This window comes from Nanorana parkeri, unplaced genomic scaffold (genome assembly GCF_000935625.1).
Source record: "Nanorana parkeri isolate BGI_ZX_2015 unplaced genomic scaffold, ASM93562v1 scaffold1509, whole genome shotgun sequence".
Classification (NCBI taxonomy): Eukaryota; Metazoa; Chordata; class Amphibia; order Anura; family Dicroglossidae; genus Nanorana; species Nanorana parkeri.
Window position 1 is genome coordinate 225240 of NW_017307777.1, and position 20179 is coordinate 245418.

Sequence of the window (20179 nt, forward strand, 5' to 3'; positions counted from 1 at the left end):
CCAGCCTTGCTTCCCCCCCCCCCCCCCCCCTTTATTCACTAGATTTTGGTTATGTCAACCATTGAGGCTCAACATCACATGTTGGTGCTCCCCAGGGCAGTCTGCAGGCAAATACAGTCATCCTATGAATGCCCACTCCTCAAGACTGACATCCACTCATTAAGGCATTGGGATGTTTGCATAATTCCCTAAAGAGCCAGCCCACAATTATGATCAATGCTGAAGGCATAAGAGGAGTACTAAGGTAGGGTGCTGCAATGTTTTCAGCAAGCACCCTAGTGACCTCTCCAATCAGCTCTTGGCCTGCATTGCGTAGATATGCACAGAGTACCAGTGACATGGTAATGAGGGAGGAAAGCAGGAACCAGGGAAGGCAAAACATAAGCAAAATAATCCTCATATTTAGTTTCACTTATTTAAAAAGCCTATCTATAATACATTACAGAAAGCCTTTTGTATCACCTGCCCTACAACTAGATTGTAATCTCTCATGAGCAGGGCCCTCCTAACCCTCTTGTATTTATGTTGTATTGTAATTGTACTGTCTCTCTCCATTTTGTAAAGTGCTGCACAAACTGTTGGCACTATATAACTCCTGTATAGTAATAATAATAACAATAATAAAGTGGCTTTTTTCCTATCTCTGTCATTCTATTTGCCACAGTTCCTGCCCAAACCTTTGCACACCTAATCAGGAGGGTTTATTTGATCAAATATAATTACAAAATAAAAAAAATGAAAACACAAAAGGTCATAATTTTCTTGCTCTGTGCAAGGAATAAATCAGGCACTGCTATCTTGCAGGCAAGGTGTGGTTCCTCAGATGATGTTCAAGATAAATGGCTGTTGAATTAACCACTTAAAGTCCACATGCAATCTATAAGCATCTAAAGCCGGCCATACAACTTACAATTATAGTTTTTTTTGTGTCTCGTCATCGCACACTTGTTCAATTTCTGCACAGATAGCCCATCATGCTATTTGTGCTATCGTTCATCAGCAATACTAACTGGCCGAATTTCATCGATCAACAGAACAGATTTTTGTTTTTGCATGTTCAGTGTTCATTTTGCGATTTTTATTGTACCAAAACGCCACTTTCTAGTCAGCCCGTTCAACCAAATTCTGCCAGTTGTATAGTAATTGTGATCATGCACTTCCGATCAACTGGCTGATTATCATACGAAAACGCAATCCCGTTCATTTTTCATATGATAATCGCAAGGTGTATGGGCACCTTTAGACTAAAGGTGGCCATACACTGTACAACCATCGCAAGACGTACGATTTTTGGCTGGTTTTCTAGCGTGCTCCTTAGACAAAAGACGTGCGACCGTACAGTAGAAACGGTCGTACAGTAGAAACGGTTGCACGTCTTCGTTCACACTGCTCGATTCTCGTACGAGATTTCCCGCGATTCTCGTACGAGAATCGAGCAGTGTATGGGCACCTTTAAGGTGGTTAAAACATGCTCACGGCTGCTGCAGCTGTGATCAATGTTTCATTATTTTCAGCTGCCTCCCAACTATCAGTAAAAGTAATCCGGCTATATATCCGGGTGGCTATAGAGACACTTCTAACCCCAAAGAGGCTGGGTGGGCCTTTGTACACCAAGTAGAGGTGTTCTGCCAATCTAAAATTAAAAAAACAGGCAGTTTGCTCATGGATGCACAATGCTTCTAAACCAGAAAGCTGATATGCATTTTAAAAGCACATTTTCATTTTTTTCCCAAGAGAAAAAAACACACAAATCATTAGTTTTTTATTTTGGCGAAAAGATAGGTATTAGTTTTTTTATTTTGGTGAAAACACCCACACCAAGGGTCCTCGTGTCTTTTAAGTTCTACACTGACACTTCAACGAATACAAAATAAAACATTTTATGGGTTACTTAAAATACACTTTTTTATGGGCTCCCAGACCTTATCCAGGAAACACTTAGCTGCCAACAGCAAGAAACAAAAATGTGAAAAACAGGTAATTTATGGATGCTTTAAATCAGCATATTAGTGTCACCTCTATTTATTTAGCAGATGCCTTGTATGCATTTTAAATGCTTTTTTAAACTACTCCCCAAAAGATCAAAACACAAAAAATCATGAAATATTAGTTCGTATTTTAGCCAAAATATGTAAGCTCATCGCCCATGCCAAGATCCTCATGTTTGGTGGGTACACTATAACTTCTCAGAATACTAAGAAAATTATGCTTTTTATGGGTTACCTTAGCGTTTTCTCACACCACGCCCAGGTAACTCTTTGATTACTTAGAGCAGGGGTAGCAAACCTCCGGCTCTCCAGCTGTGGTGGAACTACAAATCCCATGAGGCATTGCAAGATTCTCACAGCCACAGACATGACTCTCAAAGAGAGATGCATCATGGGATTTGTAGTTTTGCCACAGTTGGAGGGCCGGAGGTTTGTTACCCCTGACTTAGAGCAATGCTGTACTCTGCCTTCTGTAAATCCCTTCTGGGTTCTGGACAGGACGGTTGCAACACAGTGTAATTTTCCAAAAGTAATATAAAAATCCATGTACTGATATTTGGAGGTAAAGATTTGCACACACCAAAATGAGAAAATTGGACTATTGAGATGGCTGCTTAAGCATTAGAAAATATTTGTCTTTAAAAAGTCCTAAAAAAGTGCGTGGCACAAATGTACCTTTAAAATAAATTAGACATTCTAAAATTTCTCTCCATATATTACAACAATCTGTGAAAAATGGAGCTCAACTTTCCAGATGTGGAACTATACACTGCAGCTGCTAATAGATATTTGAAAGATTGGATCCATGGCATGAGTAGTTTTTCAAACTCCGACCTGGACCAAAATCTAGTACCTGATCTTAATCTTATATACATACTTCATATGCATAGAGAATGTCTGCCTGAAGAAGTCATCTCAAATCCTCTTTTATATTTTGGTTGGACTGTATAGCATAAGCTTCAAGATAGACACCTGTTAAATAGCCATTCCTCATTGTGGCTTCCTTTCTGGGGAAATGTAGGGGGTTATTCACAAAGCTGGCTGAAGGATCAGCCATAGCTTTGGCTGATCCTTCGGCTAGCTTCAGTTGCAGGAGCCCTTCAGTTCAGTGGAACCGAAGGGCTGCTGTAGGGGCTATTCACTATAGCCCGTACATCTCCCAAAGGCAGACAAGCGGCTCAGACGAGCCGAAGATATAAGCTTCGGCTCGACTGAGCCGAAGTGACAGCCAATGCGGGTCGAACAGGAAGCCGAATACCTTGCAAATGACAGCTGAGCCTCCGGCAGCTTAGTGAATAACCCTGTTAGATTTCCTCCATGCTTCTAGAAATCAGCTTTTTAAACCAATGGGCAATGCAGGGACTTTCAACAGTTAAGTCTTTTATTTCAACCATTGATCATAAACTGTTGACTTTTGCAGCTGTTTTGGAGAGTTTTCCATTTGTGAAACATGAAATATTCACTTTTATGCAGATGCATTCCTATGTAACACACATCCTTAAAAACCTTTCATTTTTAGATTGGGAAACCCCATAGATCGGCTGCTTATGAAACCCAACTTAAACAGGGGTGCAATAGCTAGCACCCATAGGTATTATAGACTAGCTTTGGATTATGCAAAACAATCTACTGGCCTCTCAAAGTGGACTAACTGTTTTCTAAATATATCCATTACTGAGATTTTGCAAGCTTTTAATAAAGCATGGACACGGTTACTGCATCCACTTATAGAGAAATGATACTAAGAATTTTTCATTTCCCCATACAGGTCTTATCATATAGGCCTCAGTAGTTCCTCTGGATGTTTGAAGTGTGGACAGGAACTATCAGATTTGTATCATGCTTTTTGGAGTTGTCCCAAGATAAAATCTTTCTGGAATAATATTGCCCAGTATACTCAGTAAAACTTGGTTAATCATTTACCTCTCTCTGTTGCTTTTGCGATCTTTGGAATCTTAGATTTGCATGGAGTAAAAATTGCAGCTGGATGTAGAAAGTGATTGTCTATTATATGATTGGTGGGAAAGAAAATGGTTTTGCATTAATGGATACATCCTGAACCACCCTCTCTAACTATTTCTTGAGCAAGTTGATGTTTGTATTCCAGAATGTTTGGACTGAGACACTGCTTAGTAAGGATATTCAGTCCCATACATTCTTGTCAACTATTACAAAAAGATTTCCAATGATCCCCGATAACAATAGCTGAATAGAAGAAGAGGGTATCTTGTTCATGCTGAGGTTGGCCACTGCAAAAATGTACTAATGTTTTTTTTCTTTTTCTGCATGCTTGTTATTGTATTTATTATGTAAACCTGGAATACAGGTGTATGTCCTGTTGTGCACTTTTATTATGTGCACTTAGAAGTTACTTTTGACAATACTTTTTTTATAGTGTTTGTGGTCTTTAACCACCTTCCATCTATGGCTGTTTGTGAACGGCCGGACGTGAGTCTGCTGGGAGGGCGTCTTAAGACGTCCTACCCATCCCCCCTCTCGTGTGCGGCGCTCAGCGGGCACACCAGAGGGAAAACTGTGAGCATGTAAACAGCCAGCGATGACTGTTTACATACAAGCGATCAGGTGTCTGAAGAGACGCCCAATCGCTTGCAGGAGCTGCGGGTGTGTGCCCCCCGTACCTCTGTCCCGCCGTCTCCTAACCGCTGCTGCTGGTCCCGTCGTCCGCTGTGGCCAATGCGGCTGGGCCCGGCACGGCGACGCTCTAACAGTAGATCAAAAGTTGATCATTACTCGATCTCCCTTTGATCTCTTTTCCTGTCCCCGAATGCAGGAAGTGATGTACATTACATAATTTCCTGCATTCAGTGTCACTCTCCGGTGCGGAACAACGGAGAGAAGCTGATGAAGTAGATCTCTGCTTCATCAACTTCTCTGGGGGTCCCTAGTTGACATCAGGGGTCTAGTAGACAAAAAAATTTAAGAAAAAAGTAGACAAAAAAATTAAGAAGCTAAAAAAATATTCACAAATAATAATAAAAAATAACACAAAAATGTTTTAAAGTCCCCTGCCCCCCCCATAAACACGTAAACATGCGTCGGGTGCGCCTATGTACGAAAATGACGATTGCGCCCATTATGCCGCACATGTTACATAACGCCACAAACGTCTGAGTGAGAGCAAATTTTTTCTAGGGCCATCAATCACTGAAAACACTAAACTGATGTGCAGTAAAAACGTTTAAAGCATCGCCTATGGCCAATTTTGGTTGCGGTTGTTGTCTTCGATTTCGCGACCATGCGCAATTTTAAAGCTTAACATGTTTAGTGTCTATTTACCCGATGTGACCCCGTCTTTTATATTGTACCAAAAAATTGGGGTGATAATAAATGTTTTATAACATTTTATAGAGAAACGTTTTTTTCAAAATTTAGGGTACCTTTTTTGTTATATAGTAAAAAATAAATACCCCAGTGGAAATTAAATACCACCAAAAGAAAACTGTATCTGTCCTCAAAAAATGGTATGAAATTCATTTCAGTACAGCGTTGCATGATGGAATAAACGTCAGTCAAAGTACCGCAGTGCTGAATACTGAGAAATGGCCTTGCCAGGAAGGGGGTGAAACACCATGGTCTCCAAGTGGTTAATAAAAAGAATAAAGTATAAAATAAATTAGACTATGCAGTGTGTATAACACAACTCAATGTTTTCATAGAATCTCCCTATGTTTTAAAATAATATAGTGTAAGAAATATATAATATACAGAACATAAAAAATTACAGCATGCAATACTGGATTTATTTTCCTCCGGGATGCCTCAAAGCCAGACAAGTTTTGTGACAAGAGTCAAATAGAGGACAGTTCCATGTAGCGTACAACAAATTACACTTGCACAACATGCATTACACACAAGCACAGTCTTTTTCTTGAGCTTGAACTTTACTTGCAGAAGCTTTCTGCATTTTAATCTAATGAGCTGAATGAACATCAGAGAAGCTTATTATGCTAAATACAAAAGTCCTTGTGTTCCATGTTTACCGCCCAGTACACCCAAAATAGTAAGCAGTAAAATACTGGGAGTTTTGTAAAACTAAACACAAGAGCTTTTTACTGGAATGAGCATGGAGGATGTGGATTTAAATTAAACATCTACAATCTAAAAATGTGTAAGTATGAAATAATATTTTACCTCTTTAAATATACTGTACTACAAGCTTAACATGTGCATCTTTACACTGAATTATTAGACTTTTGAATCTCTAAAACCAATGAGTTACATTAAATGTTGAGACTGTATTTGGGTGTTTATAGTAATAATAGTTTTGTATCCCTGCATAAGATGTCAAGCTGTTACATCAGTGATACACGTTTTTTTTGTAAACAAATTCACTCTTTAAGAAACTGAAGCATGTAGAAGATGAAAATTAGTTAAACAAGTATACATGAATGTATTAAAGTTTGTTAACACACAGACCATTACACAAAGTCTGTTTGCATCCATAATTGATCCAGTGATTATTTTTTTAATTTACAGTTAAATTTTCATGAATGTTTTTTCAGATGTCAGCTATTTATTAGATACAACTAAGTGATAAGTTGTTTTTCTTATTATACAAAACTCTTACATATACAGTCAAACTTGAAACAGTATATGTTTACTCTTACTAAACCCAGGAGTTAAATCTTAAAAATGCATTCAAGTAGGGATGTTCAGATACCAAGTACTGTACTCGGTACAAGTACAGATACTTTTCTACCTCCAATACTAGACTAGAGAGAAATTTAAAAGTTAGGAGGCAGCTGTCATTTTTAAAGAGCATACACAACTGCTGAGATTTACGCATTCCTGTTTTAATGTATAGGGGATGCACCGATACCATTTTTTCAAGTACAAGTACTGGTACTTGTCCAGGTACTCACAGATACAAGTACTGATACATTTTTGTTTATTGTCATGTGAATTTTTTTTTTAAACAATACGACTAATCATTTCAGGACAGTTGTGGAGCACCAGAGTCAGGTCCCAGGTGCAATAGCTGCAACCCTGGTAGTTCTCTTGAAAAATGCCAAGTATCGGTACTGGTATCTGAACTGGTATCTGAACATTCCTACATTCAAGTACCTTAACTATTAACAAATGTAGGTTATTTGTATATCACTGTAAAGTAGCCACCGCTCCAAGCTAGCTCCCATGATAGACTACAATCTCACATTTAGTTTACTAATTTGTATTGAAATTATAGTCCATCACAGGAGTGAGCTCTGAGCAGTGACTACTTAACAACACACATAGGGACCATGAGGAAAAGGTAGCCACCCTCCAGAAGAAAGGGCAGTGTCAGCACAAATACAGAGATGTTTTGAGGATCTGCAGCTGAGTGATACACAAATAAGATACATTATTGTTAATAGTTAAAGCACTTAAATAAATTTTTTTAAGATTTACCTCCTGAGTTTAATTTAACAAATTATACATTTTCTGTCACTTTAAGAAATTATAAAGTTTCTTTCTCAAAAAGTATACTGTTCCTAATAAACGTATTATGAGCATGATTTTTATCTGCTGTTTTAATCTAGACCAAGTGCAATCATTATAAGAGTAAACTTTGAATTAAATTGTCCAGAATATATTTTGTAGTATGAAGAATTTGTGAATGGTAGATATGCCGTAAATGGTAGAAAGTCACTCACACTCCAAAAACTTTTGTAGTCAGTCATCTTTATTGATCATCAAAGTGTCACATTGCGTAGCGATATATGGATATGCCAAGCAGGTATTTTATGAAATTGATAAATATGTTATAAAGTCTATTTTTCCATTACAATTCATGATATGATTCTTTCATATTATGACTGTAAGGTTTTATTTGTGATCCGGGTGTTATAATAACTAACTGAATATAACAGAATACTATATAAAAAAATGAATGTTGCTAACAAGAAATAGAGAAATATATATATAATTTCATTGTTGGGTTAAAAAAAGACAAAACCTGCATTCACAGAAATCAAACCCACAGTTGATCCAAATAAATGTTTTCATTACCGACAGTACCATCTAAAACACTCTAAAACACTACTACTACTTTTTCTGGCACAACTACAACAATTACTATTATTTCTTCTACTACTAATGATACAATTGAAAATAGTAACAATAATTTTAAAAAGTATCTAAAATGTAACATAATAATACTTTAAATAAAAGAATACATATTTCTAGTAAATCATAACTTTGTGTGATTTCAGAATACATTACTGGCACAAAAATAGAAATATGTATCTATGTATAAAACAGTATAGGCTAAAAACAGGTTAAATTATATAATTGCACCCCTTTATAAAGCATTTGTCTGGCCTCATCTTGAATATGCAGTTTTAGGCACTAGTTCACAAAAAGAAAGTCCTGAAACTGGAGTGGGGTGAAGAAGAACTAAATTAAATTAAGCAGCTTGAGAAATTCTAATTGAACAGAAAGGGGTTGATTTACTAACCTTATAAACACACCACGAACATGTATACACCTCTGTTGTGTGTTCCCTCCCAGCATGATCTATGGGTGGAATCTAAACACCTTTGTAGTGTGTACACACCCAGCAGGTGTGTTGTGCAAAGCCCTGCATGAATTGCAAGGTGATGTTGTGTAAATTAGCTCTATGTTATGTTGTTAGTGTTGATGAATGCAGGAATGTAAATGCATGAGCTAACCATTTTTGTCTAAACTGTGAAGCAGCATTATATATGCATCATGTGCATGATTTTTCCATATATGGCATTAGTGGAAATATGCTTTTAGAGACTTTTTGGTTGATAAATACGTTTTGCTGTGTGAAAATCACACGCACCTGGTGCGCACGTGTGTTTAGGTTAGTAAATCACCCCCAATGTGTTTAATTTTAAGAAGAGATTGGAGGTGGTGATACCTTTTATATAAATAGAAAATGGTCTATATAAAAAATAGAGGGTAGATGTTCACTTTAAGTTCACATCAAAAGACTCAAGGCAATACACTGCAATTAAAAAAAGTTTAACTTGAAGCTGCAAAACGGAGTGCTTTACTGAAAGAGTTTTAAATAGTCCACCAAAAATATTTACCTAGCTATATGACTTCAGTTCATTGTATTGCTGAGCATAGTTAAAGTGTATGTCCAGTCAAAACATGTTTTTGGTTGTGGCTAGAGTATTGAAGGATTATAATCTCTGCTGGGTTTTTCCTTCTATTTAGGGTGTCACTAGGGAGTAGACATGTGCAATTCGTTTCGTTCCGAATCGAAATTCGGACGAATTTTCGGAAATTCGGACATTCGGATGTCGAAAATTCGGTATCGGTAGTTCGAACGTTCGTTTCGTATTCTGTTCTTATTTGTTTCTTATTCGTTTCTTATTCGTTTCGTTCGTTGGAGCAAAGTGACATTAGAGAAGGAGAAAAATATTTTTTTCCCCCTCAAATGTCACTTTGCTGCAAACGAACGAACGAAACGAATAAGAAACGATTAAGAACAGAAAACGAAACGAACGTTCGAACTACCGCTACCGAATTTCGTCCGAATCCGAATTCCGAATCCGAATTGACTTTCACACCCGAATCCCGAAAAACGAAATAACACAAATCCGAATTTAAAACGAAATGAAACTAAACAAATTTTTTGGCAGTGCACATGTCTACTAGGGAGATTTCCCCTCACCTACAGGGTTATTCAGAAAAGCATGAAGAGTTTGGAGAAGGCATGAAAAGTGAACAATCTAGGCCAAAATAGCTGAATTGAAAAAAATCTCCAATTCAGCTCACTTTCCAGTTCAGCTTTGTTGTCCTAGATTTTTCACTTCCTGCCTTCTCCAAACTCTTCACCCTTTTGTAAATAGCCCTGTTAATATTAAATGTGGCAGCGCATGGCAAAGCTTTGTGACTCATTGCCATGCGTTGTGATACCTTGTGTTGCAATTAAATATACACCTGTATCATTTTATCACAACACAAACACCAAAACAATTTTTTACATAAGTCGATTATTTACAGTTTTGCATACCTTCATTTTTTTACCTTTTCGCAAAAAGGCGCAATTACAAATTTGCTAATATTTGTTATTTATTAACTCAATACAGTTTTATCTTTTAGATTTAGTCAAAAAATATTTTTTTTTGTGCACGGATACTGATTTTGGTGTGTTTTAACAATTGAATTGTGTATTTTTATCGGTTTAATATTAATTTGAGAAACATTTGCGCAATTATCGCAGGGCCTACAAATTTAGTATCACCATCTTTTTATTCTACCGGGCCTGCGCTTTCAGAAAATATATGGTTTGGGGGGTCTTTTACAAACGCTAGCAACGCAGCAGTTGAAAATCAAATCAATAGGAAAAAATTGCAGAAAATTCAAAAATGGCTTGGCCAGCTGATTTGAAAAATGTTCCGGAGGGCTTGGCAGCGAAAGGGTTAAGGTATTTATACATCAGCTGCTTGAGGGTAGTCACATTTTTAGGTTGTGGTGCAAACTTTGGATTTACGTATTGTTAATGTTGGACAACTCTGTTTAATCTGTAGTGAAATCACCAGCACTTTGTCACCCTGTGGAGAGGATAATTTTAGATAAACATATGGTTTCAAAAGAACTTTAAGTAAGTGACAAACAAATTAATGTCTGACTCCAGCTAACACTTTTTAAGCAATTACAGTAGCATTTTTTTCTTTCAGAGAAAGGGTTAGACCATATAAATAAAAGCTGAAAATTGTAAGCACTCCTGCCAGTGACATTAAATGTTAAGAAAAATATAACTAAAGGCTTGTGAAAAAAGACAATCATATCATAAATACTGTCATTACAAATTTTAACCACTTAAAGTCACCAGAATTCACATTTTTGTGATAGTGTGTGTTTAACATACACCCTGAAAATGTAAAAAAAAGTATGCATCATTGAGGAGAGCAGTTGACTATTTTAAACCAGGTAAACAACTCATTATCATAGTTGCATAAATAGTCAGGTTGAAAAAAAAAACACAGGTCCATTGAGTTTAAACTATAAACAAATATAATAACCTCCATAAACAGAACCCTATGCCCACAGTTACTCACAATTGATCCAGAGGAAGGCAAAAAAAACCTATAAAGCATGGTTTAATTTGCCCCAACAGAGGAAAACAATTTGTCCTGATCCCATAAGGCAATTGGATGTTCCTTGCATGAACAATTTCTGGCATTTGTTAACATATAAAAACTTAATAACTATTTATATTCAGTGCTTTTAAGAATGCATCCAGATTTGTTTTAAACAGGTAGCTGAGCTGGCTAGAACTAATTTCTGAGGGAATATATTTCCCATTTTCACAGTTCTTACTGTGAAGCTTTTCCATACGTGATAAACGCCTTTTCCTCCAGATGCAAAGCATGACCCTTGTCCTTTGCAGTGTTCTTAGAATTCCTAATTTTGCACCAAGCACACTATATGGACCATTTATGTATTTATACATGGTGATTATGTCCCCCCTTAATCACCTCTTCTCAGGCGAGAACACATTCAGTTAATATAATCTTTCTTCATAGCTAAGCTCCTCCATGCCTATATTCAGTTTAGTTGCCCTTCTCTGCACTTTCTCCAGTTCCACAACATCTTTTTTGTGAATTGTTGCCCAAAACGGAACTGAACATATTTCGTATAAGGTCTTACTAATGCTTTGTACAGGGGCAGGATTATGTCTCTCTTTCTCTGGAGTCTATATATACCCATTTTAATAGAAAGAGAGTATTAGGATTTAAACTGGCAGGTGTAGATATATCTTGGAATGAGATCTGTATTTGCAAAGAGAATAGAGCAGTAGAGTGATAAGGCCTATGCAACAGGGAAATAGAATCATAAAATCCCTATTCAAACCTTATAAAGATATTCAGCTGTTTAAACAGATAATGTGTTCAGTAAATGTTTGCTGTTGCATCAAATATATTGAGGATTAATAACTAGAGGAGAGTTTCTCAGCTTGATTGTGTTTATCATTTGCGGTTTACCCGTAAAAGTTCAAGACTCGACATTGAAGTGTACATTTTTTAAAGCCAAATTACTTTCACATTCCTGCTAGATTAAAAGTTGATAGACAGCATCATTTCATCATTTTAAATCAGTATTGTTGTAAAATTCACAGCTGTGGACACTTTCACCTAGTTTACCTGCTATAGCGAACACTTTACATATAATGCAAAAGATAAATAGTCTAAACAGAAGACCCCCACCATTATTGAATTTTGGCATAAATAATTTGGACACCAGTAGATTTGAATGGTTAGAAGATCTAATTTTGGATTCATACACATTTCACCCAATATTTTCATAAATTTCAATACAAAAATGTGAATCTTGAGTGAACACATTGATAAACAGACCCCTTACTGTTCAACGCCCATATTTCCAGAACCGATAACGTTGGTAATGGTTAGGGAATGGAGATCTAATGTCAAACTGCATACTTGCTCTGGAACTGATATATATAATGTTTTCAATGTAGTGAGTCAGCATAAGAGCCAAGCAACCCGGCATTGACAGGTCGAGATTAGTAATGGACATAATTCTTTTATGACAGGTTTGCTTTAACTTAAAACAGACTTTAAAGTAAAAAGCAAGAGGTCTGCTGAATGTATCATGCCCTCCTCCCTCATACTTAATAGCAGCATGAATTTAAAAAACCTGTAGGGAAAGGCCCCTTTCAGATGAGAGTGTCAGAAGAGGACCCATCAGCAGTACGGAGCGGATTTCATCTCTGTGGCATCCATGTCTGTACAGTTTTTTTCCATCAATCTTGCGATGGGGAAAAAACTGAAAATGCCAAGCCCCACGTGTGTCTATGGGAAATCTGATGTAAACAGACTTGTGTCCGTTTACATCAGATTACCCCCAGTTCCCAGATCCAGCCCGTCGAAATGAATTAATGATCAGTTTGTTTTACTGGACCTAGCCGGGGCTATCTGTGTGTAAATGACACTCGTCTGTTTACACAAGGCTGCCCAAAGACTTGCAAAGTGCGTCTGATCGTGTCTGGCTGAAAAACTGACAGGCGGACCAAATCGGAGCGCTTATGTGAAAGGGCCTAAAAAGTTAGTAAATATACCTGACCTTATCCCTGACTTTTGTATTGCAGAGAGTAACGCCACCATCCTGCCAGCGATATACCGGGACATACTGAGTACACCAATTTTTATTTATTGATGCAAGGTCATCTTCTTGTGAGATTTTGGATACTCAGCATTCCCTGAGATCTCATCGGAAGGATGTTGACATAACCCTTGCCTAGGCACCACTGGCGGTAGTGGGGGGTATATTTGATCACTTTTTTCCTCACAGTTTTTTTTTCCTTTCGTGCTCCCCCATGCTCTAGTATGGGGGGGGGGGGCAGATATATCAAGTGCTCTCAGGGAAATTTGTTAAGAAGCATTATTTGTGAAAGCCTTTGGTTGTAAACACCATTCACAAACTCACTGACTATAAACAAGTTCCAAGGTGTTTCACTGCACCTTATCAGTTATTGGCTATGATTAGATCTGTTCTGATAAGCAATGTACTGTACATGTTCATGAGGGCAGTTTACTAAGATATGTCCATTGGGCACTTCTTGCAGTTGTTTCCTTTCTAAAATTGTGAAAAAGTATGTAGTCATCAGGTATGAATGTTGGCAAACATGTGCACTGCTTGCCCTATTGAAATGAGTGAAATAGACTTGATGCATTCAATCTACTGAAACATTTTTAAAGTTCTTAATTGCATATCATTGTTTTTTTATTACATTTTCATCATATCCAACTAAATATGTAATATTTTTATTGCAAACATTATGGTGAATTATTATAAAACACATTTTTACATTTATGAGACATTCCACAACTGCTTTCCACATGTTCAGATTACAATGTTTTTGGACATACTTACTGTATGCTTAAACTGTTGACATGTTTTCATATGCTTGACTTAATTATTTGTTAATTAACCCACCTTGCTGTTAAGATATAGGCTACTCTGTTTTTGTTTGGGGCTTTGATTTCAAGAGTCGAATTTAAGCGATGCCCTCTATTTTTGGTTCAATGGTCTACTCTTTGATTACTCTATTGATATTGATATGATTCCCTTTATGTCTTCCATGGTTGTTCATTCCTAAATATTATATTTTATCATATGTCATTAATACATTATTTTCTGCTTTCTTTGTCTATACCTTTGTAGGTATTCAAGTATAGTTTATGTTTTATTGTAATGTCTATTTGAAACTAATATCAACTTTTTGTGGAAAAAAAAGATATAGGCTACTTTCCCGAGACCATCCACTGAGTCATGACTGCATGCCAGTGCTTACCTGTGTGGTTGCACACATGAGTGTCCAGATACACAAACAAGATAACATGATTTTGGCAGAAAGTGAGAGTAAATACAGCTTGGCCTTGCTGACAGTAGGAGCTTGCCCTGAGTAATCAAGCCCTTTGTTTTCAGATGTGTAAGGAACAGTGCTATGTGTGTATCTTATTTTAAGCACAACTGTACTTTGTGCTGTGAAATCACGTTCCATTCCTGTCTTTTTGCAGACTACTTTGTTCTGCAACTCCCTGGTGGTTAGATCTTACTTATGTTACGATTATATTATACAATGCTTGCATCTTAACATGTTACTGCCAAGCACAAAATAAACTGTTCATTACTTATCAGAATGAATGCCTCTTTGTTCAGAATTTGATGACTTTCATTCCCAGTGTCAGTAATCTATAGAGTATGTGCACCAAAATGCATAATATGCATATATAAAACATAATATATGCAGATGGAATACATAGTTAAATAATATCTAGACCCAAAAACAGGAATTTAATGTATTACTGCTTACCAATCCCTAAATTGGGACTTCACCCTCTTTGACTAAAAATTACATTAGCATACAGCTCTGCATGCTGATATTAAATCATCTTAAATTTATTAGCTAAACAAACATGTTTTTATTTTCCTTACAGTTAATTTTTTTCCACTTCCTGGTCCACTTTGGCACAAATGATGTAATTGTGCCCAAGCGTTGCATCCTGGGAAGGTTACATCAGCAGTGCATTGCTGGTAAATCTCATCTGTAATCTCATGAGATCTCAGGGAAAGGCATTCTCCTCCCATGACATGATGTGCATGGTCACATGTCCTAGTCACATGTGCCAGAGTTCCATGAAGAAAAGGAAGATCTAGTAACCTGCTCTTAGTTAAAATGGCCACGGTCAGAATACTGGGGAAGAAAAGAAAAAAAACGTATGCAAAAAATAAAAGCCTGCAATTAGCTATACATATCTGTTTGTAGATCGCCATTACTAAACATTTATAAAGGTACCTTTGTTGTTATTTCGAAGATATGGGTAAAGTTACTCTTTAAATGTGGTGTCTGCTTAGTTTTATTTTGTTTTTAGGTTTTTTTTCCTCTTTATTTTCACCTAGTTATCTGTCCAATAACACACATTTCCTGTTTTAGGGAAACTCCACTGTATGGTTGAAGAACAGAGCCAACCTTGGACAGCAGCAGGTATTGTTAGATGCACTAGCAGATTTAGACAAACTTGACTAACAAATCAAATCTGAATTCCAGCAAAGTTTTACATAAATGAAAAAAGGTGACTATTGTAAGAACCCTTTTAGTGTTAAATGGTTTGTCTCAACTGTTTAACTTCCACATTTGCTGGACAGCTTGGTCTGTTAAATGACATTGAAACATACTTACTTTCAGGATCACTAGGTGAAAATAATGGGGAAAAAAAACTAAAAAAGAATTCAGCCACCACAGTTAAGTATTGGTAAGCTGCAATATACTGTATTACATTTTTTGCTTTTGGGTTTAGATAGGCTTTTATATAAATGCATATGTGATTTTTGGCAGACTTTTTTTGTACAGAAAAATACATTCCTAGATGAAAATGAAGCAGTGTATGGTTATGACACTTGAAGTGAAATGTCCACAAGTGTATACAACTCTTAAAGAAAATCTTATACACTTTGGGGTTAACTTATTGTTCACATAAGATTCACAAAACTTTCACATAGGATTCACAACACATTTGTCCAATTGATTCCGATTAGAAAATGTAAACTGTGTGAAAGTTTTGTAAACCTTATGTGAAAACAAAAATAAATAAACCATTTCAGGTATATGTCACACCAAAAACTTTTTTCTAGTTTTAAGTAGAGTGAGGAAGGATTAGAACTCATGTCAGGTTTCAACTGCTATCAGAGGCATTGTTACAGGGATTAACCTTTACTTCCTGTACTGCTGAAAACCGTTTTATTAGACAGTAAGTGAAGGCAAATCTGCAACAGGTTCACAGACAGATACAAAAATTCTAGCCCCTACCCATCTCTACTAAAGCAAATCGTTTTTATTTTTGCCATTATAATTGCTGTTAGAGGGTTCTCCTTACTCCCTGCCTGATGAAACATTGTCAGCAGGAAAGTGAGGGGAATTCTCTTAAACAGACCACCACTTAGCAGTGAAAACCTGAAAGGGGTTCTAACCCTTCCAACTATATCTAAAAGTAAGAAAAATGTTTTGGCTGGACATACAATTTAATAAAAGTAATGTGACTCTTTGCTGTAACCACGACTGTATAGTAGGGAAAATCAGTCTCACAAAAGCTTATCCAATCATTTGTGTGTATTTTTCCACTACTATCTATGTGTTCACTTAACCATTGTAATTGTTGAGTCTTTTTGCACAATCCCCCCTTCTCCCCTGAATAAGTCAATGAACTGGTGAAGTGCAATGAGATGCATTTAGGAGACACAGGAGTGATTGTTTTATAAAGAATTTTAACAAAAGATTGTACACTATTGATTCCACAATATTCCACTTTGCACCTATCAACTTTTGTTTATTTTGAATCTGCATACTGACTAAGTCTCCAGGACATTAGAGCATTATTATTAGGAAGGATTTATATAGTGCCAACAGTTTGCGCAGTACTTTACAATATAGGTAAGACATTATAATTACAATACAATTCAAGACAAGAAGGGCCCTGCCCGTGAGGGCTTACAATCTAAAAGGGAGGGGCAAGTGATGCATGAGGAGGTAGCTGTGTGGGGATGAATTGTTTGAGAAAGAGTTCAGTGGTTAGGTTGAGGTGGGATAGGCTTCCCTAAAGAGATGAGTCTTTAGCGATCGCGGAAAGGCAGTCAGAGTAAGAGATAGATGGACAGGTTGGGGTAAGGAGTTCCAAAGAATGGGAGAGACTCTAGAGAAGTCCTGGAGGCGAGCATGGGAGGAGTTGATGAGGGAGCTGGACAGCAGGAGGTCTTCGGTGGAGCGTAGGGGACGGTTAGGGTGATACTTTGAGACAAGGTTGGAGATGTAACCTGGGGCAGAGTTGTGCATGGCTTGCAAGTGGTTGTTAATATTTTGAATTTTATTCTTTGTGCGATTGGAAGCCAGTGCAGGGATTGACAGAGGGGGGTTGCAGACACTGATCGGTTAGTTAGGTGGATAAGTCTGACAGCAGCATTCATGATCGACTGAAGGGGGGATAGTATGTGTAGAGGTAGGCCAATGAGGGGGGAGTTGCAATAGTCAAGACGAGAGATAACAAGTGAGTGGATGAGCAGCTTTGTGGTTTCATTGGTGAGGAAGGGGCGTATTTTGGAGATGTTATGAAGGTGAAGACGGCAAGATCTGGATAGGGATTGGATGTGGGGAAGAAAGGTGAGGTCCACGTCAAGGATGATACCAAGCAGCTTGGAATGGGGGGAGGGTTGGATATTTGTGTGCTCAATCATGATCGAAAAGTTGGGGGAGTGTGCACGAGGGGGGAACTGATATGTCAGTTAGTAAGTTAATGATACGTGAATAGACTTAGGAGGCGAGTTGTGGAGAGATATATTTGAGTGTTATCAGCATAGAGATGGATGGTACTGGAAGCCATGTGAGGTGATCAATTGAACATGAGAGGAGGTGTAGATAGAGAAGAGAAGGGATCCAAGGGCTGAGCCTTGGGGAACATCTACAGAAAGTGGAAGAGGTAGATTTGTAGGCTACACTAAAAGAGCGCTTAGATGGGTAGGAGAAAAACCATGAGAGAGCAGAGTCTTGTAGGACATGCAAATGGAGTTTTTTGAGGAGCAGTGGGCGGTCAACTGTGTCAAAAGCAGCAGAGAGGTCTAATAGCAAGAGTAAGGAGTAGTGGCCATTGTTTTTAGCTGTTAGTAAGTCATTAGTGAGTTTTAGGAGGGTGGTTTCTTTGGAGTGTCGGGGGCGAAAGCCAGACTGGATCAATGAGATGTTATCAGTGAGCATGTTCACAACTGTAATTCTAACCCATCTCAATTCCCTCACCCTCCTGCTTTTCGGGAACATTTCCCCTAACCCTGGCCCCACACCATCTAGATTTACTCAGAACACCCAGCACCTTTATTCCTCTGGCAGCAGCCACAATTCAAGCAATCTTGTTTCTATACCTGTCCTCCCAAGAACCACTCCTTCCTTCTCATGTACCCTCTGGAATGCATGCTCAGTCTGTAACAAGCTTACCTCCATACATTACCTCTTTATTTCCAAATCGTTTAACCTACTTGCTGTTACTGAAACCTGGCTTCAGGATTCTGACTCTGCCTCGCCAGTTGCCCTTGGTTTCCTCCACTGGATTCACTGCATTCACTTTTTCACTGTCTGACCACAACCTCATCAGTTTCACACTCCCCCTATCATTAGCTCTGTACCACCCTGAACAACAAACTATTACCTTAGACACCCTTTTTACTTTAACCCTTCCCTTCTCTACTTTGCAACAGACTACCTTTATGACAAAATTACACTCCTGTCCTGCCCTGCCCTGCCCTGCCCACTTTTATCTCACTCCCATGCTGTATAGACACACTTGCCCCACTCATCCATCACAGAATTAGGCCCCATCCACTACAACCTTGGCAAACAGATGACACCAGAAAAATTAGAAGACATAGTCATGCTCTTGAGTGAGTATGGCATAAATCTAAATCCCTATATTAATCTGCCCTCTAAAAAAATAGTTCCTGACTCCATACAGCCATACACACCTATCACATTATATTAACACTTCTCGTCCAGTCCTCAACTCTTTTCTACCTTTACCTCCCTACTTTATCCCCCTCTGCCTTCTCCAACCAACTCACTGACTTCCCAGCAGATCACCAATCACTTCATAGACAATATTGATGTTATTTGTTTTGAAATCTCCACTATTCAGACATCTCTCACTCCAAACATGCCTTGTATGCTATCAAATTCAATGTTTTCTTCATTTTATCTGTTACCACAGATGAAGTTGCTACTCTTTTGTCTAGTCCAACAAACACCTCACCACCTGCCCCCTGGACCCATACCTTCACAAATATTTCAGTCACCCTCTAGTTCTATTATACACTCTCTTACTCACATCTTCAATCTCTCCCTTTCTAACGGCATTGTCCCCACCCCCCTAAAACAAGCATTGGTGACCCCATAATAAAAAAACCCTCAGTGGGCCCACTATTTACCTCTAGACTTCTTGAACGCATAGTCTAAAACCACCTGGGCCACCACCCTACCATTATCAGCCTTCTTGACCCCTTTCAATTTGGCTTTTGTCTGCAACACTCCACAGAAACTGCCCTTCTAAAATGTACTGCCCTTCTGAAACTTACTAACAATCTACTAACTGCTAAAATCAATGGTCACTACTCTATGCCCATACTTTTGTACCTTTCTGCTGTATTTCACACAGCTGACCACCCACTCTTCCTCAATAAACTCTAACCCCTTAGCCACCAAGACTTCACTCTCTTAGTGCACCTTCAGTGTCACCTACAACTCTACCTCCTCCTCTCCTTTTCCTCTTTCTGTGTGGGTCCCCCAAGGCTCTCTCCTTTTATCCATTCTCTATCTATATCTCCTCCCTGGGCAAGTTTATAACCTCCCATGGCTTCCAATACCATCTATATGCTAACAACAACCAAATCTATGTCTCCACTCCTCAGCTCACCCCTTCTGTCTCCTCACGTATCACTAATCTACTCACTGACATATCAACACCACTTCCTCAAACGAACCTGGCCAAAACAGAGCTTATAATATTTCCTCATTTTTGTGTCCCCTCCCCTGACTTCTCCATTACAATCAACAGCACAACAATCAACCCCTTCCCTCAAGCCAGGGTGCTCAATGTAAAACTTGATTCTGACCCCTCCTTTCAGCCCCATATCCAATCACTATCCAAACCTTGCCA

General features: G+C 38.0%; 1 protein-coding gene across 1 annotated transcript in view; it reads left to right on the forward strand.

Moving 5' to 3' along the window:
• Positions 1 to 6061: 6061 nt before the first annotated feature.
• Positions 6062 to 20179, forward strand: part of LOC108798573 (cadherin-19-like) — an 82755-nt gene continuing 68637 nt past the window's right edge. The window contains exon 1 of the mRNA XM_018570334.1: positions 6062 to 6117. The gene's annotated coding sequence lies outside the window, so the exon portion shown is untranslated. The remainder of the gene's footprint in view (positions 6118 to 20179) is intronic.